The sequence below is a fragment of the Rutidosis leptorrhynchoides genome, chromosome 7, assembly GCF_046630445.1.
Source record: "Rutidosis leptorrhynchoides isolate AG116_Rl617_1_P2 chromosome 7, CSIRO_AGI_Rlap_v1, whole genome shotgun sequence".
Taxonomy (NCBI): Eukaryota; Viridiplantae; Streptophyta; class Magnoliopsida; order Asterales; family Asteraceae; genus Rutidosis; species Rutidosis leptorrhynchoides.
In genome coordinates, this window is record NC_092339.1 from 348,263,334 (window position 1) to 348,271,495 (window position 8,162).

Genomic DNA, 8,162 nt, shown 5'->3' on the forward strand with positions numbered 1-8,162 from the left:
TTATAGACCAATTTTTTCTTCGGTTTACTCACACTAAAATTAACCTTCTGCTTGTTATTACCCTTTGACACCTCTTTGGCCACCTTCTTGCCAACAACCTGAAACCCATCTTCATCGATCCAATGATTACCCTTGGTAAAATTCACCACTTTTAAAGCCTTCACTTTTAGACGCTGAGCATCTGAATTCCCAAAAGTAGCACAACACTTACAACGCGGGGGTTTCCATTCATACTCTATCTTTAAAGTGCATATGGTTTTGCTCTTTCCATCGATACTTGGAATCGCCAATTTTGATATTATCCTTAAAATCCTTATCTGACGAGAATTCAATCAACGCTCGAGCAAAATTAGGTCTGCCCCATGACTCTAGACACATTGTGCTCGTGTAAGAGTTCAATCTCATCAGAGTTCCAATATTAGAAGCTATTACACTCAACCCGGTTTCAGTAAAGTCTGCTATTGGAATATCATGGATTTTCACCCATACCAGGACTCGTGTTAAGTCCTCCTTTGTTAATGGAACATCAGGCGACCATGCATTAAAAATGATGGGGATTGAATGAATAATTCACGGGCCTGATTCTAGCGCCCCTTGCAATCCAGTTTCAGAAGAAAACTTAAAGAAAAAGAAACCTTAGAGTTCATCATTATTTTCTCCAATCTAAATTTCTTCCATACATTAGTAACATAGCTTTTCACAACCGTATATGCTACTCGCTTGCCAAGAAAATACCCATAAAAAGTATTATTATATCGTTCATTCATTTTTAGTATAGATGCTAGCGAACAACTCAACATCTATACCATCATCCAAATTAGCAGCGTACTCAATGAACCTGAAATTTACAGTCTTTTTATTATCATTACCATTTAAAGCTCCTAAATAAGAAGCTGCTGGATTACCCTTATTTTCTGCAGCAGGTGATGACTTAATGTCATCTTCATTATTGTTTCCATGAGGTCCTTTACCCATATGACCTGTATTAGCTAACAAAGTAAAGTCATCACCACCCACCTGGTTACTCTCTTCTTCATCTACAATATTATTATTAGAAGCAACTTGAACAGAAGTAGATGCAGAAACAGGAGACGCGACATCATAATTCTTCAATTGAGTAGCTGCATCAATATTAGCATCCTGATTATTCGCCACATTCACATCACCCACAACATATTTGTAGCCAGCATCATTCGCCTGTTTATCTTCTTTGGTTAACCCTAACGTTTCAGCATCAACCTTTGGCTTTGCATCCATATCGACATGTTGAGTCCCCAAAATAATTAAGGATTTAATTATGACAAAACTGTAATTTATTTGCACTAAAATGTTATGTGCAGCCAGCACAAGTTTGTTTATGTATAGACAGCAAATATTGATGTGTCGAGTATTTAGTTTGCTGCTTAGTCTACCAGCACAAGGTAGACAGTGTTCTTCAATCAGCACAGGATGTATACTCAGCAATTCAATAATATCAAGTGACTCAGCAATGAAGAACCAGCATAGCTGGAATGCAGCTTACTACACAAGACAACTATGCTCCATTACAAGCATAGTGGTTTCCTGAGTAGTCTACATCAATTGTACTATTCAACAGAAGTCAAAGACAAAGTTGAACAGAAAAGGACATGCGTCGGCGGCTGACAAGTGACTTTACAATACCACGTGGGAATGCAGAAGTTTAACGCATGTGCAGACATGTGTTATACTTTGTCAATGCCTAGGGAACACAACATTCTATTTGTTTAAACAAATAGTGGTGCCAAACCGAATTGGGGTGTTCCTGCAAATAGCTACCAAAGAGAAAAGAGGAGAGCACGCTCTCTGATGCAGTTGTCCCCACAAGTACAGATATCCTATGTACCAGTGGACAATAGAACCATTACACGGTTAATAGGACTACTATAAATTGTTGTATCCACTATTGTAACAACTAGTGGTGTAGGTTTTATTATTTAGAGTCCAAAACGTGTAATAGCTTTAAGTTTATCCTCATAGCTATAATCTAGGTAAATCTGTATCAACCAACTATCATTCTGCCAAGGATAGTTGTAATTCTTTGTGATTTTATCAATAAAGAATAACTGTTGAAAATTACATCTGACTCTATTTAATTTACTTGCTTGAATACTAAATTGTGTTTAACTGTTGAGTTAATTAAAGAGAAATTGTATTCACCCCCCTCTACATTACTCATGTTGTTAATCAAGGGACCAACAACTGGTATCAGAGCTTCAGTCTTGATAATTTAATATCTTGGATCTGAATTCTCTCATGGCTGCATACTCAAATACAGCTTACCTTGAAAATGGCTCATCCAATAGACCACCCAAATTTGATGAAGATGAGTATGAAACTTGGAAGGCAAGGGTCATGCTTCACCTAGAGTCTATTGACCCACTCATGCCTGACATTGCTACAGATGGTCCATTTTTCCCAACTGAAACTATTGATAGCATTCTAGCCACTGCTGACACTCCTGCCATTCCTGGCAGAGAGGTTGTTCTCACTCCAGCCAAATGGGATGCTGAGGACAAACGTCGTGTTGGACTTGACCCTAAGATCAGAACTCTATTAGCTATAACTTTACCTAATCACCTGTTCAAACTGATTAAGAGAAAACTGAATGCTAAGCTTATGTTAGACTATCTAGATGTTACTTATGAAGGCATGAATGAGGTTAGGCAGAACTAGATTATTGCTTTGAAAAGAGAGTATGAAGTTCTTTGCCTATAAGAATGAGACCCTTAAGCAAACCTTCATTAGGTTTAACTCCTTAGTTACTGACCTGCTTACTTTGAAAATCACATATACTGATTTTAAACAAGTAAACGCATTCATTGACTCATTGTCTGCCAAATGGAAACCAGTGACTGACCCTCTAAGAACCTCCCAGACTTTAAAGAACTTTAACATGTCTTCCCTCTATGGTACACTTTGGAACCATGAGAAGGCAGAAGCTAAACTTGAACTAAACTTGAAAGAAAACTTTAAGTCTGCCCCCACCACTTCAAAATCTTCTAAAACAGATGATACTGCTCTTATGGCTGCTGCTAAAAAGAACGCTCAAAAGGCTTTACTGGTTCAAAAGTTGACAGCAGAAGAAGAGTCAGCTGAAGATGATGTGGATAGTGGCACTGGGTATGAAGAAAGCAGTGATGATGAAGATGATGTGGAAGGTTTTGCTGAAGGTATGGCTTTGCTGGCTAGGCAGTTCAAAAGGTTTAATCGTAATAAAACCAGCAAGTCATACAAAGGGAGTAAGAAACCAAGTGCTAGGTATAGCAGTAAATCAGTCAAGGGTCCTAAATCTGAGTGTTACAATTATGGGAAGGTTAGACATTTTGCTGCTGAATGCATGTCCAGGAAACCTTCTATCTCACATGCTAACTCTTTCTCAAAAGCTGACAAGTACAAGAACAAGTACAAAGCTATGAAAGCTCAGATGAAGGAAAGTGCAAAGACTGATAAGAAGGGAAAGAAGCCAGAAAAGGTTCTAGTTGTTGAGCATCATGACTGGGATGAAAACAGCTCATCTTCATCGTCTGACAGTGATACTGATGATGATGATGATGCTGGTTATGCTTCTGGTAGAAAGTTGTGTTTGATGGCCAAGGAGGTCGAGGAGTCTGATGAGGATGATAATGGTAGTACGTTTATGGCTGATATGAGGGAAGCTGATCTGAAAAAGGATTCACCTCAATGGAAATCTAAAATGCTGTATAAGGTTGATAATTTTTGAACTTATACTGATGATGAAAAAACTGAAATGTTTGACTACCTAAGAGTTGATTTATGTAGAGGCAGTAAACGTGAAGAAGTTTTAAAATCTGATAACAAATCTCTAAATGAAAAACTTAAAGGCAAAAACGATGAAATTAAAATCTTGAAAGATGAAATTTCAAAACTTGAAAAACAAAATTTTGCTTTAAAGTCCTTTCACGTTGAGGCAGCAGAGGTCAAGAACCAGCTAAACGATCTCAAAAAGATTGTTGCTTCCTGGTGTACATCTGCTCAACGCACAGCAAAATGTGTGAATGAGCAGGTGCCTGCCTAAGTTGAAGCATTCTTTGCTGGTGACTATGCTGCTGCTGCTGCTCTTGCAGAAGTTACTTACATGGACCCCATTCTCGAAACTAATCCTAAAGCTGTCTTGTCAAATACTTTTTCCAAGATAGTTAAGGGTAAAAAGGTCTTAACAAATAAGTTTGTCAGACCTACAGAGACCCCACCACCGTCCATGAAAGAAATATTAGAGGATGAAGTAAAAGCCAAGGAAACCAGTACTTCAATTGATGAAACTACTGATCCCTCAAGCATTTACTACATGACTCCAAAGGAAAGACCCATTAAAAGAGAAATCACTGAAAACAACCAAAGAAAGTCAAAAACAATTGATTCCCCTTCATGTTCAAATTCCACCAATGCTGAGCCAGCTGATAAAAATTGTAATGGTCAACCAGTAGCTGATGCCAGGCCAGCTGTGACGACCCAGAAATTTCTGACCAAATTTAAACTTAATCTTTATATGTTTCCGACACGATAAGCAAAGTCTGTAATGTTGAGTCTCAGAAGTTTTGAACTGTTGCATGAATTTAATTGACTTTCGACCACTCTCGACGATTCACGAACAATTAATTATAAATAGATATGTGTGTATGTATATATAAATAATAATTCAAAACATTATATGTTGTTGTTATTAAAAAAAATTATGTATAATAAAATAAAAATAGAATATTATAATAATTATTATTTACAACATAACTATATATAAATAAAGTATAGTAAAAATAAATATTAAATGATTGTAATACTCGTTTGAAGTTCTGATTGATATTAAGCAAACTAAATTCAAACTTATATGATTTTAAAATAAACAGTGATCCGAAAATGAGTTCTATAAATTATAGACTTATTAAAAATGTATTTAGGAGCTGTTTGTTAAATTTTAGAACTTTTTATGTTTTACCCAGAATTGAGATTGACAGTTGATGTAATTTTTATTTAATAAATTAATGACCAAATTTTACACCATAATGACTAAAATGAATAAATATAATTAAAATAAAAATTTGGGATTTTTCCGAAGAGTTTTATCCGCCACTGATTAACAACGGACTATGATATTATATTCGTAATTAAAATCGTCGGTAATTACAGTCCAAAATGAGGCTGCTAATTATTTGTTTATTATTATTTTCATCTGCACGTTTTCTCTTCATTCTGAATTATGGAATATGATTTATACTATATTATTATATTATTACTTTTAAAATCTATATACATATGCATATGAATGTATAACCCAGAAACCACAAAACCATCAAGAAACTTGCTCTCTTATTCCTCTCAAACCCAACTCGAAACCATCGTTGTTATTGTGTTCGAAGATGACACACACCGTCACCCTACAACCCTCAATCATTGGGAACTACCACAACAAAACCATCACCATCTTCATGTATCGATCACCATTTAAACTTGCAAACCGTTACCTTCTATTTTCTAATTTGATCAACCATCACCTTAAAACAAACTACCATGATATCTATCTCATTCTCTTCCTACATCTCTCTCTTGTCCAAGAAACAATTGTTGTCGCTCGTTCCACTGTTTCTAGTCGAAGACCCAAACCCATCGAAGATCAAACACCAACACAAACCCATCATTATCATCACCAAATGTTATGGTTCTCGCCATCGTAACTCACATCAAAACTCGCGTATTTTTCTTCTTCTTTACTTGAATTACATACTCCAGATAATGCATCACTCTTCACCACGATTTCTATCTGTTAATTATTGAATTCATATAATTATATTTGATACCCTCGTTGCCACCTGCTGCTGTTCACGGGTGAACCATCACCATAAATTATTTGATAACCATCACCACCACAACCTGCAACCCGCCATCATAATACTGCTATAATGTAACTGCTACTACTACACCACTTTTGCTACTACTGCAGCTTTAAATTTGTGTTTCTGTTCCAGCTATCTGTCAAAAACCACCATCACCGAAACCCTGTATCGAGTTATAAATTATTACTACTAATATCACGGGTTTTGTTTTGATAAAGATGTGGCTCCATTACTTTTATTTTGGTTTGTAGCGGGGCAATCACCCACTAGCTTTCTTTTTCTTTATATATATATATATATATATATATATATATATATATATATATATATATATATATATATATATATATATAAAGAAAATGAACCCAACCCTACTGTTGCTATATGATAGTTATGGCCATCAAACCTCTTTTGGCCAGTGGGCTTATGGACAATTTCCTTTATTTGGGCTTTTTAAACGAGTCAATATCAGATGAGTTTTGATGTTTCTAATCGACCCAAACAAGAACCGAACCCTACTTGTTGAGAAAATTGTTTAGCGAGAATGATGGTAGACAATAACGAATGATGATGAGATGATGGGTGTCACGGTTATAAGAAAATGATGATGGTAATTTTAGGATGAATATAAGGATGCCGATTAGATAGGATGATTATGATAATGAGATTATGATCATTGATAATGCTAAAAATGAACATATATTTCATAGCATTATCCCTCAAGAAAGACAAGCTTTTAGTTGCAATTGTTCTATTTACAAGTGATATTCGTTTAAATAATAAAGGGTGAAGACAAAAGACAGATTCGACGATTTGAAGACGCAAACGACCAAAAAGCTAAAAAGTACAAAGTACAATCAAAGTGGTTCAATTTATTGATGAGAAACGTCTAAAAGTTACAAGAGTACAAGCCGCAAAACGCAAAGTACAAGATATTAAATAGTACGAAAGGACGTTCGAAAATCCGGAACCGGGACCAGAGTCAACTGTAGTGACCCGAACTTTTCCATGTTTATATATATTAATTGAGATTGATTTTTACATGACTTAATGTTTCCAACATGTTAAGCAATCAAACTTGTTAAGACTTGATTAATTGAAATAGGTTTCATATAGACAATTGACCACCCAAGTTGACCGGTGATTCACGAACGTTAAAACTTGTAAAAACTATACGATGACATATATATGGTTATATATAGTTAACATGATTTTATTGTAAGTAAGTATCTCATTAGGAATTTTAACAATGAGTTATATACATAAAAATGAGACTATTAAATTAAGAAACTCAAAAACGATATATATAACGATTATCGTTATAACAACGTCTTACTAGGTACATATGAATCATATTAAGATTTTGATACACTTGGTTAATTATGTTAAATGATAAGTAAATATATCATTAAGTGTATTAACAATGAACTACATATGTAAAAATAAGACTACTAACTTAATGATTTCGAAACGAGACATATATGTAACGATTATCGTTGTAACGATATTTAACTGTATATATATCATAATAAGATATATTATATATCATAATATCATGATAATGTAACAATTTAACATCTCATTTGATATAATAAACAATGGGTTAACAACATTTAACAAGATCGTTAACCTAAAGGTTTCAAAACAACATTTACATGTAACGACTAACGATGACTTAACGACTCAGTTAAAATGTATATACATGTAGTGTTTTAATATGTATTCATACATTTTTGAAAGAATTCAAGACACTTATCAAAATACTTCTACTTAACAAAAATTCTTACAATTACATCCTCGTTCAGTTTCATCAACAATTCTACTCGTATGCACCCGTATTCGTACTCGTACAATACACAGCTTTTAGATGTATGTACTATTGGTATATACACTCCAATGATCAGCTCTTAGCAGCCCATGTGAGTCATCTAACACATGTGGAAACCATCATTTGGCAACTAGCATGAAATATCTCATAAAATTACAAAAATATGAGTAATCATTCATGACTTATTTACATGAAAACAAAATTACATATCCTTTATATCTAATCCATATACCAACGACCAAAAACACCTACAAACACTTTCATTCTTCAATTTTCTTCATCTAATTGATCTCTCTCAAGTTCCATCTTCAAGTTCTAAGTGTTCTTCATAAATTCCATTAGTATAGTTTCATAAAAATCAAGAATACTTCCAAGTTTGCAAGTCTACTTCCAAGCTTTCTAATCCATTCCAAGTAATCATCTAAGATCAAGGAACCTTTGTTATTTACAGTAGTTTATCTTTCTAA